Here is a 26,749-nt window from a genome sequence, read left to right as displayed (position 1 = left end):
TTTGCTGGGGATCTCCTGACTCAGAGCTCAGTTCAGGGTCTGCAGGCCTTCAGGGAAGATGGTTCGATGTTTATTGCCTGGACATTAAATGATTTGAGGGTCTTTGCTCAAAGAACTAAAATGTAGCATTTTCGATGTTACTCCATGATACGGCCAATGATTGGAGGATTTTGATTCCCAGGGTGGCTGCATCAGATGTGCTGAGTGTGAAGCCAAAACCCCAAAGCCAGCAAGAATTACATCGGCTTTGCTTTTCTTTATGAGAAAATGGCCTATAAAATGTTATCGCGCAGCTCCCAGTGTGGCCAATGATGCCTAATTAACAGGAACCCCTTAGGTACGGGAGCCAGAGGTGGGCAGCCAGCAAGTGTTCTGGCAGCCAACACCCGTCCTCACCTACGTCCAGCGCACCTGCGGCCAGCTTCACTGAGGCAAGGAGTGTGGTGTGCAAACTGGAGCGATGGGTTGAGAGAGGCCAGGAAAGCCCAGTGCCAGTGTGGAACGAAGTCATGGTGGCGAGCTGGCCTGGACCAGCCGTGCTGGCGGCCCCCACTTGTAGCCAGGCCAGAAATGAAGGTCCAGGCCAGGGCCTGTGACAGGTCACATGTGGGGCCTGGGGCCAGGAGGGTCAGAAAGCCCCCATTTCTCCTCTGAGAGGATGGGTTCTGAAGGATGGTGGTGCTAGGAAGTGGGAAGGCTGGGAACTTGAAGGACAGCTATGTGACCCCCTACCCCCAGTCGCACAGGGCGTCCTCTCGCAAAGCATGCTCTCCCACACCCAGCACCGCCTGGAGAGCAGCCCAGGTCCTGCCAACACTGGGGCCTCGGCTGGGGGCTGTGCCGGGCTCCAAAAATGTTCACCACCCCCCTGGCTTCTGCAGGCTTGCTGCTAGCGACATCCTGCCCAGCCACGACCACCCAGGCTATCCCCAGACATTGCCAAATGCCCCTGAGGGCACGATGACCCCCAGGAGAAACCCAGCATTGCATGCTCTTCCGAGTGACCGCTCTTGCCGAGAACGGTTCACTCCCCACATGGTGAAGCCGGAAAACCACGTCTTCCAGCGTGAAAATAAGCCTCTCGACAGCAGGCGGGGCTGAGGGTGTGAGATAATCACTCTTCTCTGTTGCCCTCAAAGGTTCATCACACCAGCTGAGCTCAAACACACTTTTCTTTCTCAGAGGTTCCTACCGTGGCCTGTCCCAGGGGCCCGTGCTCAGGGCCACTGTTCACAGGAAGGAACTGGGACAAATCGTCCCCCCTTGCAGGCAAATCACAGAGAAAACAAGGCGAGGAAAGAAGAGGAGAGAAAATATGGAGAAATGAGCCTGAGCAGGAGGAGGAGAGGCTGATTGCAAAGGCGTCCATGCTCACAGCTCAGGAATAAAACCCGGCTTCCTACGAAGGCCAGTCTGTGGGGCTCTCCTACATGAAGGTCAGTTCACGGTGGACAAAGGAATGTACAGGCCAGGGCTGCAGGCCTTATGCAACCTGCGATGACTTGGCTTGCCACCAGAGCGGCCCAAATTAGTTGTAAGGCAGGAGGAAATGATGGCAGCTTTGGAGAGACCCAGCGAGTCCGTGGTCCAGGCCTGGGTGCCTTCGCAGCCCCGACCTACATCCACAACCGTGAGACCCTCCCTGCTGACCAAGCTTTGCCTCCAGGGCTGGAGGAAGCAAGTCTGACATCACCTGCTGCAGAAACCGTGAACTATCAGGACAAAGTCCGGACCTGCACCGCGGTGGGCAAGATGCACTCGGGCAGGTTAAGAAGCAGGGGGGCCAAGAGAGTCAGCGTTGGCAAGGAAAGGCAGTGCTCCATCCCTGAAGTGGTGGGAAAGCAAGAAAATGTAGCCAGGGCCCCGGGGGCCTCCTTCCAGCCCCAGCAGCCCAGCAGGACACAGTGAGAACAAGGTCATCTCCACGACATGTTGTGCTTGGAAGTTGGCGGAAGTTTCCAGGGTCTTCTGACCCGCATGCCTGAGTGGAAAACAGGCCCCATTTCTTGTTCTCAGCATTTCACACATTCATAAGGTGTGAGGTTACTGGCTGAGCTATTCCAAAGAACTCAGAAGAGCAGAAAAAGCCTCGGGCTACAGACTGCCAGGAAGAGAATGTAGCATGTGCAGAAAATAAGGAATTAATGTCTAGCATATATAAAGAGCTCCTAGGAATCAATAAAAAAGCCAAACCACCCCCCAAAATACATTCATCTATGCAGAGGTACAAATAGCCCACATAAAACACGACACTTTCAATATTATTAGTTATCAGGGAAGTAAAGATTTTAAAAATATGCTCTAATTACCAGATGGTCAGAAATTCAAAGGGCTGAAAAAAGCAAGTACTGGAAAGACTGCCTAGAAGGAGCACAGTCTCGGGGGGCATTTAAATGAGTGAAGTCTGTTTTCCAAGGCAATTTATGAGTTCAGCAGGGTGTGGAAAGGCATCAGTTGTAGCGAGGGATGACAAAGGCAACAACCTACATGTCATCGATATGAGTTAAACAAACTAGCCCAACACCCAGTCTGGAGGACCTTATGCGGTTTTTCTCAAGTGAGTGCACCTGTACGTTCTGATAATGCATATGCTCCAAGTCACAGGAGGTTTAAAAAGCAAGTTGCAAAAATATATGTATAATCAATCCCATCTGTGCTAAAATATTGACCTCGGTTCACGTATCCACGCAAACACATGGAAAGGTGCCAAGGGGGCCGGGGGTCGATGGGACCCTCAGGATTTGTTTGACGGGACTTCTGATGGTGACTTACAGTGTGGGAGAGAGAGAGGGGATCATGGAATGTGCGGGATGTCTTACTTCCATGGGGGGCCGCGTGTTGTCATTCCGGGACGGGAGACCCTGAAAGGACACGTCCTGGGCTCTGACGCCAGCCAGGGAGGTGTCGCTGGACTCAGGCCACAAAGCGCTGATCTACACTCTTCTCAGGTCTCGTTTAAACTGTGGGTTATTTCTTTTTAAAGGAATTTTCATCACGCATTTGATGAAATGGGCATGTCATTTCTAAGAATGTCCAGAATCTCCTGACAGCCCTGCTCGGCATCTGTCTGCTTCTCCGGAGTCTAAAGCACCTGCGTGTGACTCCACAGCACGGATATGTGGCCCCGTGCTCTGGGGGACGACCAGAGGCCGAGGCGGTGCAGTGTGGCTGGACAGGGCACGGTGACGGTGGCGATGGGCAGACAGGACGCCCGGGGCTCGGACTCCGCCCGTGTGTGGCCCGGCCCCTCCCGTGTCGGAAACACACGTTCCTGCCATCCTGCCGTGAGGCTGCCTCATGGACGGAGGGAGCGGACACGCTTACCTGCATTGGCACCTGGATCCCCTCCCCCAGCAGAGCCGCCGCCACAGTGGCCATGGTGGCCAGCCGGCAGGCACAGCCCCATCCAAGCACGGTGTCTCTTGTGGGAACATGGCCTGTGCCAGGCCCACCTCGGCATGGAGCATGTTCTCTGTCCTCCTGACTCACTCCCCAGTCTCTACAGTGTTTTCTTCCATACTTATTTCCAGAAAATAAAGGACAGCAATAGGCAGGTCCCCAGTTTCACATGTCTTATGAGGACCACGGGTTTCATGGCTCGAGACAGAGCCTGTCTGGAGGCCACGTGAAGGGAGCAGCTCAGCAGAGGCCAAGGGCAGTGGTCTGGCCTGGGCTAGGGCTCTGCTGACTGTGGACAGGGAGAGGACAGTGTGTGGCTGTCTCAGGTCAGAGGTCTCCTCCCAGCGGGGCAGGCTCCCCTCCTCTCTTAGGTCATGGTCCCCAAATGGGGCTGGGCGGTGGTCAGGGCGGCTCCCAGCACTGGGGATGTCCCCCGGGACCTGGCAAGGGCCCTGTCTGCTCTGTGCGTGCTGCATCCCCTACAAGTGCCCCGAGGGAGTGGTCCCCCTCTTTAGCACGTGCTTTATCCCGGAAGGTCTCACAGCCCAATCCAACCTGCAATGCTTTCCCCATGGAGCTGTTATGAAGATCATTGTGTTATTCCCCAAGACAGGGCTCCCTATTCACTGTGGGACAAGAGGCTGCCCTGGAATGGGGCTCTGGAGAGCACAGTTACTTACGCACAAGCCCCCAGTGGAGGTGTCTGCACCCTGCTCTGGGCCGGCCCCCAGCCCAGCCCCCAGTCAACGCCGCGGGTCCTGGCACGGCCAGCGGAGAGCTGGGACACCACAGGAAACTGCTCCACTCAACCTCCACGCGGCCCAGAGGGATTTCTCCTCACCTACTGTGTAAATCAACTGGCTCACACCTCAAATGGGTGTTTCTTCCCTGTGATTCAATTCACATCAAGCATTAGCCAGCGCTCAGGATGAGAACTGCCATGGTAGACCAGTATAGCCCACCCGCAGTGGGAGCCGGCCGCAGCCCTGCCCCGAGAACAGACGGGATGCGTGTGGGTTCCGTCCCTCGTCCCTGGAAACACCAACCCCGCCTCTTACCAAATAGCTCCTGGTCGGGGGCTGGTGGGGTGCTGTCTGTGGGAGCAGCAGTCTCCCCTGTACCTATCCGTGATGACAATGGCTTGTCCCTCCAGGACCCAGCCCAGTTCTGGACATTCGGTCCATGTGGAGCATGGAGGGGCACACTATCAGAGTGGGACTTTCCATGCACACAATCCTGGGTGCTGGGCCCACATAGCACAAAACAAAACCCGGGTGGGAAGACTGATAAGGTGTGGCCCTCCCTCCTCCCCGCCTCCCCATTCACCGAGGCCTGGGTGGCTAAGAAAAGACTGGGGCCAAGTCGTCCCAGGGAGGCGGAAGCAGGTGGGGCATCTCTGTTGCCCTTTCCCCCAAAACGCAGTTTGAAAACATACAGTAAAAGAAAAAAACAGGAGTTTTTAAGATCCTATATCAATTACATTAAAAAGTCCAACTGTTTTTTTCTTTCATACCAGGGATGAGAGCAGTTACTCTCTATCACACAATCGCTTATTTTAAACCCTGGGGAGTCACCTCCGAAATGACAGGTCCTCAGTGTCTGCTGAAGCCTCTTCCCACACTCATCCACGCCACTCACACAGCCAGTCTCCAAGGCATTTGGAGAGACTGAGCCAGAGGACACCATGAAGTGTGAATGGATTCTGGATGATTTAAACACAGGAAGTGAAAGAGAACAAAAATGATGTTCTCCCTGGAAGTTCGGTTTTAAAGCTGGAGAGCGTCTTGACAGAATTCAATCTTCCTACATTTTGCAAAAGAGAATTATTGGCAATAACAACAGGTTTTCTGCTCTCTCCTGAGTCACTCGCTTCAAATGCAGAAATATTTACCACAATGGTGGGAAAACAGCCCAAAGGGAAGCCATCATACAAACACGGACCAGCGGTACCCGGAGGAGAGTTTTCCGTAAGCACACGCATGGGTTTCCAGATGTCTCTTTAGTCATGTGGTGGGTTATCTCGAATTACGGGATGACTACTGGTAACCCAGCCATCCTACAATGTGAACGCCCTCGTTTGCACACCCCAGACGTCGAGGTCCCAACTCCTGCTCAGCCAAATCAGCTGCCGCCCAAGAGACCAACGGCCTGTTCGAGACCAAGAAAATGCAGCCTGTTTGCACAACACACACGACTGTGCTGAGCAAAGCGAGGTGGGCTGATGTTTCCCCAACACCCAAGCCGGGTTCAGTTTGCCCTAGAAGCACCCGTGACCCCCAGCAGAGCTGAGCGGTGGACCTCCAGGTCTGTGAGCAGTAGGAGCAACCTCCCGTGTCTCTCTCAGAGCTCGGTATTGCAGGGAAGGGGGAAGCTCTAATTCATTTCAGATGACACTGACAGCTGCCGGTAAGGATCCCTTCTGTGATCTGTCATATTTGTGCTGAGTCACCACAGGAAAAATCGTGGGAGTTTATCCTGCTACCTTTCTTCCTCTTTGGTGAAGTATGAAAAGGGAAAAATGTGTTGATAGTTTGGTTTTGTTTTTTTTTTTTTTTCTTTAAGCAAAATCCAAGTAAGAATATTTAGAACCATGTGAAAGAGAGGCTGCTCACCTGATCACATGTGTTCTGCTAGAAACAGGCAAGCCATCAGCCCCAAACTACGTCGGCACCCAGGAGAGGTGCCCACTGAACGTGCTTCTGGCTCAAGAGTGGGGCATCCAAGGGAGGGGATCAGTGCCATGCAGGGGATGAAGTTTTGGGGCTGGCTTGGCTCCAATAGCCAGAGTTGGGGTGCTCTGGGTTTCTACTGTGAGGTCAGGACCTAAGTGGGATCCTGGAGATGAAACATAAGGAAAACATAACTCCTGATATGGAAACAAAAGTATGAGCCAATGTGGTACATGGTTTATTGATTGCCTGTGCCAATCTCTTGATCTCTTGGAGAACAAGAAAAGCTGGTGAGTGACACCGTCTGGGCTGTGTGATGGAGATGAGGGGGACAGACTGGCCGGCCACCTGACTACGGAAAGAATGGGACTTACATCCTCTCCTGATGCAGTTCCCCATGGCCTCCCACCTGGGCAAGATGGAACAGGCAAGCCTGGCTCCCTGCTCCACTCCTGTTCCTATAACCCATTCTCTGAGGGCAGCATGGGGGTTCTCAGAAATCCCAATCGATGGTGTGCTCCTGCTTAAGACCTTCCATAGCCTTCCCAGTAAGAATTGAACCCAGATTCCTGCGGACCTCTCTATCTGCAAACAGCCTCCTTCCTCTGATTCACCATGCCCAGCCACGAGGACTGCTTGTCCGTTGAGGACGTCTGGTGCATCCTCGTTTCAGTCCCTCTGCCTGTGCTGCTCTCTCTGCCAGAAATGCTCAGACTCAGGGCCTGAACCCAACCTCCTCAACCCCCAGGACCTGTCCTGAGCTCACAGTCAAAGCAGCAAACAGTCCCCATCACACCACCCTGCTTTCCTCTCTGGATCGCGCTCCCCTGCATGAAATCATCTTGCCCATGTATTTACTTGAGGGTTTTGCCTCTCCTCCTAGAATGTGACTCCATGAGAAGAGAATATGAGCATAAATGCCCAGGAAAGCACTGGGTCGAAGCAGGGGCTCGATAAACATTTGCTGGACGGAAGAGCAGAGCGTGCATAAGCGTGACCCCGAGGAAACAGGTACCTTGCACAGCTCCCCTTTTGGGTCCCGGGTCTTTCTTCACCACCGTGGTACCCGCCTTTGCTACACACAGAAGTCACTGTGAAGGGCAGGACCCCCTCCTCAGGAGACACCAATGGTGGACACCCCGACCGCCGTCTTTCTTGCTCCCCACTTGACCCCCAAGTGTACGGATGACTCCAACTCTTCTTGTAATTGTAGTTAAAGGTGAAAGTCAACCGGGCAGAGTGGGCTCTCGGTCAGAGGAGACACATAAATCAGCAGCAGCGTCCCAGTGAGGACGCCCGACGCTGTTCCAGACCCGGCGCCCAGGTCCTCCCACGGGTAGGGCTTCTGCATCGACACCGGCTTCTCTCAGCTCCCACTACACTCCGCTGTGTAGAAACAAAGCCTGACGGTTCAGTGAAACATTCTATCCCCCGTGAAACATGACTAGGGAATCACGGGGATAACAATGCACGTAAACACTGGAGGGTCTGGGTTTTGGCAGAGTAATACATGCTACGTGGTATCAGGAGGCTTCAAAGCTACTCTGGGTAAGGGAAGAAAGAAGAGAATGGCATGCTGTCCGTTGTCCGCTTCCCCGGGGGAGAACCAACCCGCGGACAGAGGCAGGCGTCCTCTGACAGGTCAGTAAGAAGGGAGACAAGGAAGGCTGGCACAAAACGCACGTACACATCTACTCAGGTTTCTCATCGGGAGAATGTTAAGTCTTAGGGGAATTTGAACATTCACCAAGGCAAAGCCCAGACTGAAGACAACAGAGAGAGCGTCTCTGCACCCAGCGTCACGGTACGTGAGGGGCTCTACCCCAGGCTCCTCAGACAGTCTCACTTGCCACCCAACAGGATGGAGCATCAGGACTCATGCAGGTCCCCAGCTCTACTGGCAAACCAGCCTGCTTCAAGGCAGTGTGCCCCCACCTCGAGATTCAGTGACTCACCCTCCTGTAGTGCTGCTGATTTTGACCCTGACCTCATATCACCAATTCTAGATGCAGGAAAGCCTTACCCTGAGTATGTGTCTACGAATTTGTGTTAGCATTACAGAGATCACCAAGAAATAAAAATATTAATGCCAAATACAGGACACCAGGAAACAAGGATTCAGCCCAAAGTGGCAAAATGAAAACTTAATATAATAAATGTCAGAATGGGGGCACCTGGGTGGCTCAGTGGGTTAAGCTGCTGCCTTCGGCTCAGGTCATGATCCCAGGGTCCTGGGATCGAGCCCCCCATCGGGCTCTCTGCTCCGCGGGGAGCCTGCTTCCTCCTCTCTCTCTGCCTGCTGCTCTACTTGTGATGTCTCTCTCTCTCTGTGTCAAATAAATAAATAAAATATTTTTTAAAAAAAGAAATGTCAGAATGTATAGAACTTCATAAATTAATAAGCAAGAGGGAAAAGCACCACTTCCTTCTTTATGAGTTGGCTGTTTGGCCCCTGGCTACCTTGTCACCGGGAAAAAATGGCAAAGCTAAACCCAAGAATACTGGAGGACATTCACAAGAAAGGAACAGACATGAAATGCCCCCAAGTTGCTGCTCTCTTTCCATTTTAGCAACCTTAATGTACATCCGTGTTTTACTCTAAATTACCTCGAATCTTTTTGGGATGTAGACAGAAGAAGAAAGACAAACAAATATGGAAAACCTGAAAGACTAGCTAAGCCATTCCCAATGCTGAAGCAGTTCCAGGGAAAATGTGTGAACTGGGGGCATAATCAACAGGATTCTCCCTCACTGCGATCCCGGAGGGAGGGAAGCCTTGGGGCGAGGACCTTCACGGAGACTGTGGACCATGGAAATACACAGAGCAACCAAGGCCCGTCCTAGCGCTGCTGGGAGGCCAGCATGAGCTCCTCTCCCTCCACTGGGCGCTCCCTCCCCCTGCACCACCGCTCTTGGAGAACTGGCAGGGAGTCCCGGGACCGCTGGGGTCTGTCACACCACCACAGCTCTGTCCAGAAGCCGGCGGCATGCTCTCTTCACTCCTCACAAGGGAAAAATCCTTTACATCTAAGTCTGGATTTCAGGGAGCCTCTCGCAGCTGTGCCCCTACAGAGGTTAGCCTCCTGTTCCTCCAGCTGATGGGACTGACTGCTGTCGCAGCGACCGGCACTCTGCCATGTGAGACACATGCAACGGCCCGTGCCCTCTTGGAGCAGAAAGTCTAGGAAGGACACATCAAAATTCACTCCTTTGACAGGACGCCTGGGCGGCTGAGTCCAGCTGAGTGTCTGCCTCTTGGTCTCGGCTCAGGTCATGATCTCGGGGCTGTGAGGTCAGGCCCTGCATTGGGCTCTGTGCTCAGCAAGGAGTCGGCTAGAGTGTCTCTGCCCCTCCCCCTGCTCGCACATGCGTACACAAACACTCTCTCTCTCTCAAATAAATCTTAAATAAAGGGATCTTTGAAAGGCACAGCCACCAGAAGAGCGACTAACAGTTTGAGCCAAGATGCCAGAACAGAGATGACATGGAGGCCGCCCGCAGCACGTTTGTGAGCAAGATGCCCCCCTTGTCACAAGCACTGAGGGTCTGGGGTCATCTGCTCCTGCAACCATAACCTCCTGATGCTGACCGATGGCAGACGGTGGAAGGTTTTTATGCCGGAATGGGGGTGCAGGACGCAGGGACACGGGAATAATTACACAAACTCTTGCTGCAAGATCTCACACACACGCACACACACACGCACACGCACACACACGCACACGCACGCACACGCACACACACAAGCACACGTCTGCACGTGTATTTTCCCATGTAACTATCTAAGAGTTCTAGTTAAATATTGTTCTTTTTATGTTCTTGGCTCCCAGACAACCTCTTGATATCATCGGAATGAAAATTTCTTTTTGGCAACAATGACTAACCTGGAGTTTCTTTGACCTTAATTCACAGGCCTTCAGCATCTCGTGTTCTGGCCTAGAAAGGTATCACCGACTCTTCCGCGTGACACCTGCCAGGTGAAAACAGTCCTCGGGAACACAACGCATCCCAGACAAACAAACAAATGCTCACTCTGCAGGGGCGGCTGCTGCGAGGGCGCCCACCTCTGAGGCGATCTCACAAACCGGCACACATGGGCACCCGCAGAAAGCGGAGGTCGACTCCTCACGGTCCATCTACTTAGTGACTAACGTGGTCATCTGTGAGGGTCAGAGAGAACGCAGACTGGACAGCATCAGGCCATGGCTGCCTGATTTCAAATATTTAGGATTCTTTGAGTCCTTAAAAAAAATAAATAAAGGCTCACTGTACAACTGCGTAAATTTCACTTAAGATGCCTCCTCTGTGTCCAACCCGGATTGCCAGGCAGAACTGTAGAACAGGGATCCTTCACACGTGAATCCATCTGCCTTTCCTAACCAGGTGCCCCCAGGCCCGGGGGTCTGGGGGAAGCACTGTCAAGTCCAGAGATGACCAGAGGGGTGGCCGCATGGGGTCATCACCTTCTGCATCTGGCTTCCAACCAAGGCAGAGCAAATGGTCTGATTCCTAATGTCTGATCGTTATAACCCGCGCTCTCGCGGGAAGCTGGAGCACACTGGCCTTCAGACCCGAGGCACGGAGCTGGCTGTCATCCATAATCCGGCACAATGTCAACTCAGCCGATGGGCCTCATGCACGACAGCCTGTGCATTTTAAACAATTTTACGAGCCCTAGGCCCTTGGATTAAACAATCAGGCTTCAGTACGCACCCCGCCATCCCCTAGAGCCCAGGCCAGAAAAGGCGCCCCTAGTCCTTGGGAAACACTTATCCCGCAGCCTGCTCGGGGGAGGTGGGCGGGCCTGAGCCCTGCACACTTGGTCTGGGCACCACACAAGCTTCCACTGTGCGCCTTGAAGATGTCCTGCACCAAACATGGTCATGAAAACGTAGCCAGCAGACGGGTTCACGAGACCTCCACAAGTCCCTTCCCATTACTCAGCGTCTATTAAAAACACACAGCAATTAACCAACAATGGTGCTTTCCACTGTGGGGGGCAAGCTTCGCGCGGGTGATGTACTTGCCCGTGTACTTGTCTGCCAGTTCCCGAGGCTGCCGGGACACACGATCCGAGCTCCTTCCTCAACCTGAGTTCATGTTAAGTAAATATGTGCACATGGACACGCGGGAAGCCTTCTCCTGGCTGTTCAGCAAACAACGGTAATGCCACGTTTTGGCTATTTCCCAGCTCCCCGACTGGGTCACGGTTAAGCCCTAAGACTGTTTTCTTTGTCACTGGAGTCATCTCTTTCTGCCCTGAGTTCACTCAGCTGAAGTGAAAATTCAATAAAACAACAACTGACATCCACGGGACCCAGCGATGGGCTGCGTTTGGTGCCAAACACCGTCCCACCTCTCTATGCATCACAGCCAAGGGCAACACCGCCACCAGTAACGTTTCCTCCTGCGAAACGTGGGAAGATTCCTGGAGGCACCGGCAACACCAGCTGCTGGATGGAGCGCACGTGCCCGGGGCTTCCCCTTCGTCACCCAGATCAGGAAGGGCACTAATGCACAGCGGGGGACCCTCCCTCTCAGGAGGAGGGACGGCCGGACCTGGGGTTTTCTCGAACGCCTCCTCTTGGGACCTCATAGGGCTGTGGCCACTTGCCGCTGCCGCGCTGTGGAAAACCGTCTGTGCCATGGAAGACACAAGGAAACACCTCAAGAGTTCACAGTCTACACTTGATCATGGCGCTCTGGTTGGCGTGGACCTCACTGGGCCCAGCACAAGACAGGATAATTCAGACTCACTGTGCACGGCTCTACAAGGAAGGGGCAGCAAACATAACCAAAATGGGCCACAACCATGCTTCATTTTAGGGCGTACTCTCAAGGATTGGTCCAGCGATGGTTTTATGATGAGTGCATTTTAATACCAGTTCTCACAGGACCAGATCTGGGAAATTCAAAACGCCATGCCACGGACCAACTCCTTTGGCAATACCCCAACAGACGGCACCTAACCTTGCTTTACTCCCCCAAATGGCAGCTTCATTACATGGTAAACAGGGGCATCGGCCGCTGCCGGCGCTGGAAGGCCCTGGGGTGAGGGACTCGTCTGTGAACATCTCCTGGATGGCAGCCGTGCGTTTCTGAGATCTCTGGGCCAGAGCGACTCTCCTCCTCTAACCACCTGCTGTACCCCAGATGTCTGTCCCTCCCTTGCTCATTCTCCTTCCGCACCTCTGGACCCTCTTGCTGGGATGACTTATATTGTGTTGTTGCACAGTATTTTCCAGTCGCCCCTTCAATTTCAGGTTTTAATGATGGATTACACTTACCTGGGATTTTAAATTATGTCAAAGAGGCTTTCTGGGAATTACGATTTCTTAATTAACTCATCTTCTTACACTCACTAATACTCTTTATATTCATAAAATGAGCCTGGAAACAATGATATGGCATTTAAAATCTGCAAGCAAGTAACTCTTTAAAGGTTGTGACTAATTCTGAGGGCTTTTCCCTTCCGACACCCTAAACTGGCTGCTGTAGATGGGGTGCTGAATTCACCGCTCTGACCCGGCAGGGGGAGGGGTCCCTTCTCAAGTGCTCCATCAGACGATGAATCACTCCGAGCCGTACAATACCCAGCCATGCCCAGGAGGGAGGGTGTCTGGCTTGAGGAGACACCAGGATGCCCACATCATAGGTCTTGGGCAAAGCAAGAAGACAGAGCTCTTCTGGAGAACACGTCTTTACAGACAGAACACACACCCTTCGTCATCCTCCTACTTCCCTTCTCGCTCAAGTCTTCTTCACAATCACTCGATCTGCCAAAATGGAATGCCCTCCTTTGAGGTCCTAGGTGCAGGAAGAGGCTTTTTCTCTCATTCTAAACCTCCGATTTTCTTCTCCTCAACTGCATCCCAATGTCCTTCCTTAAAGTACCCTTTTAAAGAGTTTTGAAGCAAAGTGCGTGGAAAAGCAAGGGTTGAACAACTGCTCTACAAAATGGCTGTTGTTTCTCTCCTTGGTCAAACTAAAAAGGCAAACCTTGCCCTATGGCTTTCTTGCAGACAGCTAGAGGTGACTCCAGCCTTCAAATCTCTCCTTGGGCTTGGCTTCTTTGTGAGCCCCGTCACTCTCCTGTCCAGCCCTGTGACTGAAACCTTGCAAAAGACCCCAGTGAGGAGTTGGAGTCCTTGGATATTTGCCCGGTTAATAAGAAAATAGTAAAGGCCATTGTGAAATAACCAAACTAAATAGCCCCCTTCAGTTTGAGAAAACTAGAAACTCTGGGGCAGAAACTCACACATTTCAAAATTATCAGAGGAAGGAAGGAAGGAGCGCCATTTCTGTCTTCACAGCAGTGCAAGTCATCGGTGCAGCATGGGGTCAGAGAGTAGGAAAAAGCCATACGGTAAAGGAAATATCGCAGCTCAAAGAAATAAAAATATCAAAGATGACAGAGGTCACAGAATGGGATGTCAAAATTCCCAAACAAAGATTACAAGGCACCATGGTGTGAAAGAGTAGGGGGAACGCCCTTAGAAGACAGACAGATGATATACTCTTGAAACATGGGAGAAAATTCAGGATTAGACCCAAGGGTATTGCTACCATCATTACCATCTTCATCACCATCACCATCATCATCACTGTCATTATCACCATCGTCTTCATCACCATCTTTGCTATCTGCATCATCATCACCATCACCATCATCCTCACCATCATCCTCACCACCATCATCTTCAACACCAGCATCACCATCACCACCATTACCATCACCATCATCGTCATCATGACCACCAGCAGACCATCATCATCATCATCACCACCATCACCACCATCAGACCGTCATCATCATCACCACCATCACCACCATCAGACTGTCATCATCATCACTACCATCATCATCTCCACCACCACCATCATCACCATAACCATCATGACCACCATACCAATCATCATCATTATCACCATCATCACCATAACCATCATTACCATCACCACCATCATCTTCAACACCAGTATCATTATCACCAACGCCAATATTACCACCATTACCACCATCATCATCATCATCACCATCACCGCCACCATCACCACCCAACAAAGCACTCTGCCAGCCATACTCAAGAAAACAGCTGATCAGGCTCTCAGGCAACCCCGGAAGGTATTTGCCTGCACTACCCTGCTTCACCGTGAAGCCCCAGCCCCTCAGAGAACAACAGCGGCTCACCCAGGGCAAGGAGAGCTGAGCCAGGGTTCCACCCCTCCCACCCATTTCCTCAGGCCTCACAGAGAGAGAGGGAGCATGACTATTTCCTATCTTGACTGAGGCTAAAATCCCAGTGCCACTCAGACTGTCTGTCCTCACCACTCCACTCATGAGTGGCTTCACCTCTAAGGGGTTTTGTTGCCATGGAAGAGAGACAGGAAGGCAAGAGAGACCCTTACCTATAAGGTCTCACAGCAAACATAGAGCAAACAGGGCCCAGGACTGCAGAGTCAGCTGAGAGTCAGTGACTTGGACCCACCTGCCCTCTGCAGGAAGGACTGGCGATTCTACATCAACAACCTCCCCTGATGTGGATTAAAAAGAGCTGGTCTCTGCACATACAGAATTCTGGAAGGCACTGGCCTCCTCCCCACAAATGTTAGTGAGGCACTACTGTGCGCACAGGATTGGCACTAACCAAGGGAGGGGATCCTTCCTGGAAGGGGACAAAGGGATCGAAGAAAGACCAGGTACTGTGTTGGGGAACAGGTGCCAGGAGATAACAGGTCCCTGAGGATAATTGGATTTAAGACCATCAGTGCTGATGGTGGAGGAGGAAGCACACCTACTGTGTGCTGGGCACCGGGCCATGCTTTACACACGTGTCGTCACAGTGCATCCTCAGGCTAACCTGTGGGGGAGGCGGATGCTGTGTTGACCCCTGCTGGGTAGATAAGAAAGACGATTGTCTTCTGGACCTCACTGCCTGGAAGGGGGGGGTCATTTTGGGTCTCATGGGATTTAGACAGGCCTAGATGGAGAAGGCACCCCAAAAAGGAGATGCCCCCAGCAGGGGAGATCAACAGAGCCACACCCCTCCTCCAGGACACATCCAGGCCAGGTAAGGAGGAAAAGGTAGGCGAGCTGCTACGAGGCAACAGTGGTGGGGGAGGGGGTTCTGGTTTCATCGGGAGACAGGCTAAGTCAGGGCTGATTGTCCACAGACACGCACATCTAGCTCTAGGACTCTAATCAGATTAGAGACGGAGTCCCCAGCAAGTACAGACAGCAGCGGGGGACCAGCTCCTACCAAAGTCACCCTGGAAATGCCCACCCACCCGAGACAGGAGGCAAGAGCCCTCTATGCCTTCCTCCCAAAAACTGCCAGGAGTACACTGTGGCCTCTGGCTCCTGGGCCCGTGACCCCTCATGTGCTCCAGACATCACAGAAGCACAGGAAAGGAGCAAGTAAGATTTCTAAATATGAGACCGATCCACTGGGATCATATAGAGCTCTGTCTGCGTCTTACTCCTAAGTTTCCCAACAAGTGAATGCAATTCCCTTCCATCTCCCTTGGGCCGGATCACGGCAACCCTGGCTGTTAGGCGGACCACAGATGGAACTGCTGACTCGGCCCTGCCCATCCTCCAAAACTGGTTGGGCCGCTGGGGTGAGAATCGATAGAAATACTCTCACAGCCATCCACAGCCATGCAGCCTCTGCTCGCGCCTTCATGCAGGGGATGGTGCTAAGCCCAGACTCCCCAAGGGACAGGGAATTGCCAGATACACTTCATCTCATTAGCGGCCCGGAGCTGTGCTATCGCTGCCGCCGCGCTTCTTAACAAGACGCAGGATGCCTCTTGCATCTACCGGGGTCTCTGAGACTCCGTGGTGATGGGAGGCTCCGGGGCTCCTGCACCTGCTTCGGGGGGGGGCGGTCTGGGGGTCCATCTTCGTTCTCCTTCTGGGCGTGTTTCCTGGACAGGGTGTGGTCTTCCGCTCTGCCCCTGGAAGGCACGTCTCCTTTCCACACCACAAGGCAAGTGCCCAGTGGGGGGGGGGGCGGGTTGGGGCATCTCCCTCACAATCACTTTGAGCTCCCGAGTCCCCAGACAAGAGGAGGCAGGGCAAGCCCAGGGAGTCATGGTATCGCTCCACGCCTCTCCACCCAGTGGGGCCAAGCACCGAGCAGAGAGCAGCCAGCAAACAGACACATCTCTGCCACAGCGTGTCCCTTCGCAGTGAGGACAGCAGACAACAAACAAACCTAGCAACAGGGGGGTGGTTTCAGGGTCTGATGAGTGCCCTGCAGCCCCAGGAAGACCATGGGTGCAGGGAGTGGTGCGGGCGGCAGGGCTCAGGTGGACCGCTTCAGACACGCGATACCCACCAAGGGGGCGTCTGAGCTGAGACCTGAGAGGACATCAACTTGGGGAGTCAGGAGAAGGGCACCAGGGGCCGAGCAGAGTCATTGGGCAGGCCGACTCCCGCAGGGGCGAGGGGAGGGGAGCCGGGGGGAGACCGGCGGGGTTGTGCACTTGAATGGACGTGTGGGTCACATTCCGGGCCGTGGGAGCTGGGGTCCTGGACACCAGGCATTATTCCAGCAGTTTCACAGAAATATAACTCAGCTGCCATCAGGTTCACACTCTGAAAGCCAACATCTGACTCTTAGTTTCAGCTCAGGTCACGATCTCAGGGTCATGAGTTCAAGCCCCGTGTTGGGCTGCTAGCTGAGCACAGAGTCTGCTTAAGATCCTCTCTCCCTCCCCCCCGACTCCAGCCTTGAAAAGGAAAGTACACGGTACAGTGGTTTTTAGTTCATGTAGAGAGCTGTGCCACCATTACCACTAACTAATTCCAGAACATTCCACCATGCCATCACAGTGGCTCCCTGGCTCCCCACAGCCTAGTGCCGGTGAGCACGGATCCACCTTCTGTCTCGAGAGACTCACCTGTTCTGGACCCTTCACAGGAATGGGGCCACCCCGCAGGGTCTGCTGCAGGGCCGGACCCCACTGAGCAGAAGGCCTTCACGCCTCACCCTTGCTCCAGCGCGTCGGGATTCACTCCTTGTTATGAGCAAACGATGCTCCCCTGAATGCATTTACTGCGTTTTGTGGATCCAGTCACCCGCTGATGGCATTTGGGTGGTTTCCTCTTGTGCTGCTACAAGCACCATGTCCCAGTCTGTGCAGACACGGACTTCCTCCTCTTGGGTGCATCCAAGGGTCATGGGGAGCCTCTGGGTTCACCCTTAGGAAGGCTTTGGGGCTCGGGCTCCTGGGCGGAGACTAGCTCTGGGCAGCGCGTGGGGGCTAACCGCTGGCTCAGAGGCCTACCCTTCAGTTTAGAATGACGAGGAGCCCAAGGCGCGGCTCTCAGACGCATTTGGGAAAGTTAGGCAGTTTGCCGTGAGGGGAGGCAAGCGAGGGTACTGGGTTCTTAGGTGTGATCCAGTGTGACCCGGAGGCCGTCTTGCCACGGGCTCTCCAGCCCAGGTCGGCAATTCTAGGGAACACTCGGGGCATGTGAGTATGTGTGTACGTACAGACACATGCAAACATACAGACACACGTGTGTACACACACAACTCACATGTGCACACACATACACATGCTCAAATGCATATGTATGTAACACACACACAGACACACAATTCACACATATACATGTATGCACAGATACACACACAGGTGCATGCCATACCACAGTACACACACAGGTATGCACACATATACCTAGAATACACACACGCATACAGACACATAGACACAAACATGCATGCACACACAGGTGCGCACAGTACACACAGATGTACACACACGAACACACTTGGACCCTTCCCTGACGAGCTCTGACCCAGAAGCTCTGCGAGGGTCCTGGAGGCCGTCACTGGCTTGTCCAGCACAGCCAGGCATGGGAGCCCCCAGCCATCCTTTAGGTGAGGAAACTAACAGCCTGAGGCCAGGGCACACCCCAGATGGGCTCCTGCCCAGGTGAGGGGCGGTGAATGAGCTTGTGGTCAGCCCCGCCTTGCCCTCAATAGCCCACAACACTCAGGACATGAGGCTCGGCAGCACAGTGAGGTGGGGGGGGGGGGGCGGGGGTGGAGCACACAGGTGTCACCAGGCGTGGTGGCAGGGCACCCAGGGAGAAAAGGGGAAACTGAGCAAGACAGAAGTAAAAGGGGGCTCCCACGGGTTCATCTGCCCTGGGGCTCTCGCGGAGAAGATCACAGTGCAACTGCCTGAGGCCAGTCTTCTGCCACGGGACACACGGTCCCAGCTGTGAGCGGAGCCACCGGGGGCCCAGCTCTGGCCCGTCAGGTGCAAACAGCAAAGACAGCACCCGGAGTGTGCACAATCCTAAATGCTTTAGCGACAAGTTAAGAAAGAGTCAAACTAAAGGGGGGGTGTGTTTTACTCGTGTGTTTTATTTAGCCCAATGCAGCCAATCTAGTATCATTGATGCAAGCACCCTACAGAGATGTGGCGAGAGGTGCTATTCCCTCTGTCCTCATGCTGAACCCTGCAGCTCCGCCAGCCTCCTCCACCCGCTGTGCAGTGCTCCTCGTGCTGGCCGGACCATACGGGATGTCATGGAGCTCATGCTCTGGGAGCATCGCTGGAGGGTGGTGCCCTGGTTTTGAGGTCGGGGGCAGAAAAACTCCAGCCTGAAAGGGAGTGGGGGCAGGGGAGCGGCGCCTCTCAGCAAATCCGAGCTCTTCAGTCCTGGGGCTTCCCCGGAGCTGGAGGGCAGAGGCTGAGGTTACAGGGAGCGAATGTCCGTGCCCGCTACGGACTGTGACGTGCTTCACCTGGGTACAGGGAGGAGCACAGACTCGGGCCCATGTGCCACTACACCGCCTGCCACTGTGAGACTCCAGGTGGGATTTGACCTCTGTGAGCCTGAAGGTCACCAGGAGGAACGACAGCTGTGCCTGTCCCTCAGCTTGGCAAGAATTACCTAAGGTTACATGTGACACAGACGGGGTCCATCAGGTCAGATGAGCCTTCATAACAAATAAGAGAGTTAGAGACAGTGGCAGCAGGAGGGAGACTGGGCTGGGCTGGGCTGGCCAGGGAAAGGATCCGATGGGCCCCTGGACAGCACAGCCCAGAGCACATCTTGGGTTCAGGCCCGCTGCGGGGGCATGGTTCCCTGGAAATCGTCCACTTCCCCTGCCCCTACCCTCCCTCTAGAGCCCGTCTGTGCCCTGAGCCACGGCTGCAGCCCTATCCCCAAGCTGGGCTGCTCCTACCCCTGCCCAATCTGGGCAGGTGTGTCGTCCAGAAGGGGAAGGTCTGTCCACCCTCAGCCCGGAGCAGTGAGGACCTGGCCACCATCCCACCCACTCACTACCGAACACCATCCCCACAGCTTCTAGGCTGCGAGAGCCCCTGCAGAGCACAGCAGGCAGGTGCCCGCCCCCTGGCAATAACCATCTAGGGCAGAAGGACCCCAGAGAGGAAATGGTAGCCATAGCAACTGCTTGGGGCCAAGGACAGGGGCCCTGACTGCAGGGCCAAGGGTGTGGGGATGAGGAGGGGCCGGCTGGAGAGCTGGAGAGCAGGAGAGCTGGAGAGCTGGAGAGCAGGAGAGCTGGAGAGCTGGTGGCAGTGGGTGGCCTTCCAGAGGGAGGGAACAGAGGAACAGGGCACGTTTGACAACAGCAGAGACAAGAACATTCTACCTATGACGGAAGGGTGGGAAGTCTGCCTCCGTGTAACCCCCAAACTCCAACAGTGACCAAGCCACCCAAGCACCTAGCAGGGCATCTGTCTTGCCCCCCGAGCTGGGCCGAGTGAACCTAAGCCCCCTTTGGTGGGGCAGCAGGAGGGCTGGGTCCCCTTTCTGGCCTGGAAAGGTCAGGCTCACACATTATGCCTGTTGTCCTCCCCAAGCGGAATGTCCCCTGCGACCCGGCCACCTCATGCTGCCCCCCCGGCCCGTTGCTGAGCGTCCCCAGGCCTCCGTGGTGGAGCGGGCCTCGAACGCAGCACAGACGTTAATTCCGACCACTCTGACACAAAGCAGTCAACTTGACATCATCACAAGCTTCGGCTGAAGTGCCGACCTGGGGCTTCGGCGGATGGGCCAGGTGTCTGCAGTCACGGAAGGTGGTTCCCTGCAGCCAGCGCTCCTGTCCTGCCAGGGGCCCCGGGCCACCTCCACCCGCATACGGGCGGCGTCTCAGGCTGCGCCACGATGGCCTCCTCCCTTACCCAGCCAGACACGGCCCTGCCTGCTCCTTCCGCCACCTGAATAGTAAGTAAGCCCTGCTGGGGGCTCATTCGGCCAGCCCCACGGACACTCCATACAGCCGCACCCCTGCAACACCTCCCATCCCCGAGGGACGACAGCTTAGACTTGGCCAAACGTTCTGTGTGCACACGCGTGTGTGTGCGACGGTGTGTGGGGTCGCACCTGCCCTGGTTTCTTCTCTTTATCCAAGATGCTGAAATGCTCCTAAAAAATGACTGCAAGAAATTATGCTGAGTGAAATAAGTCAAGCAGAGAGAGTCAAGTATCATATGGTCTCACTTATTTGCGGAGCATAACAAATAACATGGAGAACATGGGGAGATGGAGAGGAGAGGGAGTTGAGGGAAACTGGAAGGGGAGATGAACCATGAGAGACTATGGACTCTGTAAAACAACCAGAGGGTTTTGAAGGGGTGGGGGGGGCTGGGAGGTTGAGGAACCAGGTGGTGGGTAATAGGGAGGGCATGTACTACATGGAGCACTGCGTGTGATGCCAAAACAATGAACACTGTTATGCTGTAAATAAACAAATAAACAAATTTAAAAAAAAAAAATGATACCTGCTCTCGAAATCCCTGCCAGCGGTCTCCACCCAGGCGGGCCTCGCAGGACAGCACTCCCCTCTCCACACACAAGTTTGGCCTCGCCCAAAAATACAGACTCCCTGGCGCAGAGGAGGGGCTGAGGCTTTGTTTCCAGAGACACTGGGCAGGACGGTGGGGGAAGGGAAAGAGCCTCATATCCGTGTGGCGATAAGCACTGAGGTCACAGGCTTGTCCCGGAGTAGCGGGTGTCTGAGACCACAGGGTGGGGCCCAGGAGGGCTGTGGCCACCGCAGGGAGAGAGAGGGACAGCCCCAGCCCATCTCTTGCCATGAGATGCTTGAGTGAAGAGCCCGGGGCTTCACAGAGGGAGGGGCCGCCTGCCAGAGTCCCCGCATTAGCAAGGATGGAGCCCATGTGCAGGCTGAGCCCTGGGCCATCCCCACGGCAGAGGGAAGCCAGTCTGAGGGCACACAGCCCAGCAGATGACGCTGAGACCCACGACGGCTGCTGGCCCCTGGGACACATCAAGAACCACCTCACCCCCCCAAATTGCAGTCAGAGAGGAAGGAGAATGCGGAGGTACCCACCTCTTGGCTCAGAGGGTCCCATGGGATGGCTGCAATGGGGACTCTGACCCCACGCAGGTGGGCTCAGTGCTCTGCACCCCTCCCCCCATATCAGGATCCCCGCCTGGTGGGCTGGCATCACGGGAAGCCTTGGGTTCTCTACAGACACAGCCAGCCCCAGTGGCTCTGAGCCCACAGCCACGGGGCAGCTCAGTGCCTGGAAATGTGGGATTTTCCTCCGCTACTTCGCTGACTTGGCTCTGCACTCCGACCTCTCCCCAGGGAGGCCCTAAGACATGCCTACATTCCAGCAGGCTCTGAGGCACTCAGAACAGTAATGGCAGCACGTGGGAAGGTCTTGTCCCTGTTCAGCATGGATGGCATAGTTTCTGGGTGTGTCTGTGTTACCACCGAGGACCGGCCTCTGCCCATCAGGGAAGAGCTTCTTGGGGCCGACTAGTGCCCGGCCCCTGACCTGGCTCTGCAGATACATGGCAGGAAAGCAGACAGACACCAGCACGGTCCCATGTGGGGCCTACAGTCTCGGCTCTCTTGGAAGAGTTTATGCCTGCCCTGGAGAAATGCTGACCAAGGGCCCCTCTAGCCAGACACCGCTAAGGATGACAGCCAGGCCTCGAGGTCCAGGCAGGGAGAGAAATAGTGAAGCCAGATGGTTTCAGATGTAGATTAGTACTAGAAGATATGAAAACAGCAAAAGGGCTGACACCAGGCCTCACCCCGGGGGTGGGCATGGGCCGAGATATGGACGACAAAAGGACAAAAGGCAGCCGTGGCCAGAGTTGGGGAGAATATTCCAGCTCCTGGGGACAAGCTGGACAAGTGTGAGGAATAGACAGGACCAGGTGGGGGGCACGCAGAGACTGGGGAAACGTGCTGGGGCCAGGCCAGATGGTGAGGGTGTGCCTGGGTTTGCCAAGCACAATGGAGCCAGGTTGGACAGGAACACCAGAAGATTCATGCTTTTTAAATGGTCCCTGGGACTGCTGTGGGCAATGGACTCGGGCAGCGGTGGGGGCGTGAGGTCGCCCCAGCGGAGGGGAAGACAGGAGGAGGAGGAGGAAGAGGAGAAGGAGGACTCTGGGGATGGTGTAGAAGCGGTCATGGCAGGGTGCACCCGGACCAAGCATGGGGGGACGGAGGCATAGAGCCCTCCCCACCGCCCAGCCGGCAGAGATCTCTCCTGCAGCGAGGGTCAGGAGCGGATGTTTTTGATGGCCACTGACAACGTCCACCAGGGTGGAAAATGCACACAGCCTTGGACCCAGCCATTCTGACTCTGGGAATGGATTCTGCGGATACACTCCTGGATGCCCCAGGTCATCCCCACTAGGAAACTCCCACTCCCTGTGCCCTCTCTGGCGGGAGCTGCTATAGCCAAGTACTGAGACCCACAGGGCAAGACACCAGCAGCCACTAAATGCAACAAGGCGTTACTCTATGAACGGCCGTGGAACTTCGATCAATAACTAATCTTAAGTGAAAAAAGCAAATTCACAAGGCATTGCACGTGGTGACCCTGATCTTGGGGACGGGGGCGTCCTGCCAGGGCGTGCGTGTGCCGTACCCACACGGGTTTGTCCAGGCAGCACCATGGGGCCACAGCACAGCCGTGGCACCCCCGCCGGTGTGGCAAGTGACAATGCCCTGGGGCACTGGGGTGGGGCTGTGGGATGAGACTCTCTTCCTGTCACTGCAGCCAGAGCTCGGCTGCTCTGGTGACACACAGTCCAAAGCGACCATCCAGGGTCGGCCGATGTGAGTGAGGATCTCCGGGAGGCAAACACACCCCCACCTCTGATGCCTTCACAGGGACTGGCACAGGGGAGAGACGGTGGACGTGGGAGAAGGGGGGGCTCTAGTCTCATCGCACCCGAGAGCGAGGGGTGGACTGCCTCATGACCACCTCCGCTCATGGTCTTGCGGACACTGCAGCTGTGCATGCCCAGGGGGGCCGGGAAGCACATCGCCCGCCTGCCCACCCCTCAAGCTCTAGGCCACCCAGCATGTCGTGACCCACACGGGCGTGAATCAAAACGCATGAGGCACATGACTATTTCCACTACTTACAGAGTATAACGGGACTTCAGGCCACCGCCGGCACCGCCTAGAAAAGCCTCACTTCCTCCTTCAGCAAACTGCTGTTTAAATTAGCAATTTCATTAAAAACCAATTCAGAGTCACGTAAACCGTCTAAGGTAGGAAGTAAACACCCCCTTCTCGTCCGGCTCCCCACCCCTGCTCCACAGAGGCGTGTCAGCTTCTCTTATACCCTCTGAAAACGCTCCACGGACATATACAAGCACAGACACCAGCCAAGAGAGTCCCCAACAAATACACATCTTGCGAATTTGCTTTTTCACATGACATGAACAACTAGTCAAAATCCCACAGCGGCTCATAAGATCCCACCCCCTCAAACCATGAAGGCCACCTGGCTTCCTGCTCCGTACGAGCTGAGACTATTCTTTTTTTTTTTTAATATTTTATTTATTTATTTGACAGAAAGAGATCACAACAAGGCAGAGAGGCAGGCAGAGAGAGAGAGAGAAGGAAGAAGGCTCCCAGCGGAGCAGAGAGCCCAATGCGGGGCTTGATCCCAGGACTCTGGGACCATGACCTGAGCTGAAGGCAGAGGCTTAACCCACCGAGCCACCCAGGTGCCCCAAGCTGAGACTGTTCTTGGCAGATGAACACTGGTCTCGTCTCCAGTTCCAGTGATCAGAACCCGCTGGTGAAGACGGCTGTCTGGGAGCACCTGCGGGGTAAGTTTCTGGAGGTGCTGTGGGACCACGGGCTGTGTCCACAGCACCATAGCCGACGCTGTCAAATGACCTCCGGAATTTTGACCGTAAACCTCCACCAGCCACCTGCACAAGGGCCAACAGCCCCACACCTCCGCATCCCGCACCCCCTTTTCCTCCCTGCCAACCCAGTTAGAGAAAGGGTGCATCACGGTTTTCATCGGCGTCGTGGTGCACGTGAGCACCTTTGGAAGTCGGCTCAAGCAGCTAAAACCCTTCTCCGTGAACCGCGGGTGCCTGAAGCCATTGCTTCTTCAACTACCCCGCCCTGCCGTCTGCACCAATATGAGCCCCTGGTCTCCTCTCATTGATTCTAAAAAGAACTTTACTTATTAAAGCACTGTCCAATATAGTAAAGACATTTTCCCCAAGTGCCTATTTTTCTCTGGAAAACTTGAGCGGTACGCTTTCAACAGTCAGGAACATTAAGTGTCACACGGTCAAATGTCACGGTCTTTCCTCACGTGGCTTCTGGGCACATGGATCTCTCAGATAAACTAGACTTCCAGCGGACGGGGCCAGGCAGCACCCCCAGGGCCCGAAGGGCCACCCCCTCCCCCTCTGTGGCGGGACCCCTCAGGGAGAGAAGGAGCAGGATGGCCACTCTCATCTGGCCACGGCGAGTCCCAAGCCTTCCAGGCGGTGAAGCCGCAGTGGACAAACCAGTCATCTGGAAATGACACACAGGAAGGCGGCAGCAGGAACGGCCAGGTCGTTGCCGCCGGCCATCTCTCGGTCCTTCATATGCTGGCGGATTACTGCGATGACAAGTCATAAGAAGCAACATGCCTTGTGTCTGGTGACATCTTCTTGCCACTGAAAACCAAATAAATTTTTCTTGCAAGGAAGTGAAAAGCCACTCATTTTTTTGTGACTGATTCATGTGACCTAATACGTAAAATGCTCTCACCCCAGAACGCTCCGGGAAGAAGTCCGCTCACCCCGTACGCAGCAACGCCGAGCCCACAGCCTGCTCCCTGGGCAGCCACGGCACCTTCCAGGATTCCTAGAAGCCTTCTGGGCCAAGGAGACAAGTTTTATAGTCAGTGTAATTTTAATACTGATTACACTTCCTTATGCGGAATCGTAGGAAGATGGTCATTTACTCCATATATTGTGACATGCTCGGGCGCCCACCCTCCCCCTCCAACTGGCCCAGACAACAAACAGGCTTGCATTTCCATGGCGCTCGGAAACCACATGGCACATTGGAGAGAGAATTGTGTATTTCATGAGAATAATCCTTTTTTTTTCTCATCTAGCTTTCTGTTATGCATGCAGTTTTACATGAGTGAGCCAATATAGTTCAAAACATGTCACTCACTCATTTATGCTTCTGATACATATTCACGGAAACCTTCCACACGCTCAACTTTGGGCGAAGCCCTTCCTAAAACAAGTCACTCATGGGAGGGGTCTGGAAGGGACCCTCACGACCACCTACACAAAGATTCCACGAGAGGAATGGAAAGGGGTGACCTCGTCCCTTCACTGTATCTGTCCCCTCAAGTTGCTGTCTGGAAACAGAAGGGGACGGCATCGTTACAGCAAGTCCCCCCTGCTCGGTGTCCCTCTGGGGTCTGTCTGGATCTTCAGAAAAGCAGCCACTTGATGTCTGACGGGCTGGCAATGGCGCCATCACCATGGGGCAGTGGGCGTGTGGGGACGCGGCGTTGTGTGGACCAGGCACCACAGTGGAAAAGTAGGTTCAAGCTGTCCGATGAAACAGCTGTGACAGCAGCAAAGGCCTTGTCGAGGTTTTCTGGTAATTTCCTGACCAAGACAGTTGACACTCACAGAGGCAGCCCTACAGAGCTCATGGCTGCGGCTGCTTCACGGAAAGAGCCTCGTGGAGCAGAGAAGACCAGCACCTGCATCTCTTCATACACCCAGGACGCGCCTGTGGACAGAGCACGGCACCCGCCTTCCTGTGCATGCCTCTCCCCAACCTGAGCCAGCGCTCCCGGGCCTTTGCACTTACTGCGAGACACAAACTCTATCCCTCCGCACCTGCTCCTTCGGTCCCAGACACACTGACGCCATAGGCCGCTGCCAGTCCGAACTTCCTATCCCTCCTGAAACACACACGACCCCCCCACCGATGCTGCACAGTCTTACTCCTCATTCACCTTTTGTCAGAAGAGAGAAATTCCGAGGCGCTGCGGTCTGCAGGTAAGGGAACATTCACGGGATTTAAAAGAGCAGCTTCAGGGAGCCTGGGTGGCTCAGTGGGTTAAGCCACTGCCTTCGGCTCAGGTCATGATCTCAGGGTCCTGAGATCGAGACCCACGTCGGGCTCTTTGCTCAGCGGGAGCCTGCTTCCTTCTCTCTCTCTCTGCCTGCCTCTCTGTCTATTTGTGATCTCGCTCTGTCAAATGAATAATAAAAAAAAATCTTAAAAAAAAAAAAAAGAGCAGCTTCACACGTGATGGGAAGTGTGTCTGTGGGTTTTCCTCATGCGGATGTGATGTGGACCCTGGGAATGTCGGGGTCCCCTGATCAGCTTCAAGAGACTCTGTGTGAGGAA

At 54.6% G+C, this 26,749-nt stretch overlaps 1 long non-coding RNA gene across 1 annotated transcript; it reads right to left on the bottom strand.

Annotated features, from left to right (window-relative positions):
* Positions 1-24,646: 24,646 nt before the first annotated feature.
* On the bottom strand, positions 24,647-26,472 carry LOC123927191. The gene is made up of 3 exons (XR_006815379.1): positions 26,352-26,472; positions 25,133-25,239; positions 24,647-25,038 (listed from the first exon to the last, which is right to left on the bottom strand). It is a non-coding gene; the product is annotated as an uncharacterized LOC123927191 (long non-coding RNA).
* Positions 26,473-26,749: the final 277 nt, after the last annotated feature.

This window comes from Meles meles, chromosome 16 (assembly GCF_922984935.1).
Source record: "Meles meles chromosome 16, mMelMel3.1 paternal haplotype, whole genome shotgun sequence".
NCBI classification, from domain to species: Eukaryota; Metazoa; Chordata; class Mammalia; order Carnivora; family Mustelidae; genus Meles; species Meles meles.
Note: the sequence above shows the minus strand (reverse complement) of the source record. Positions and strands in the feature narration are given on the sequence as shown.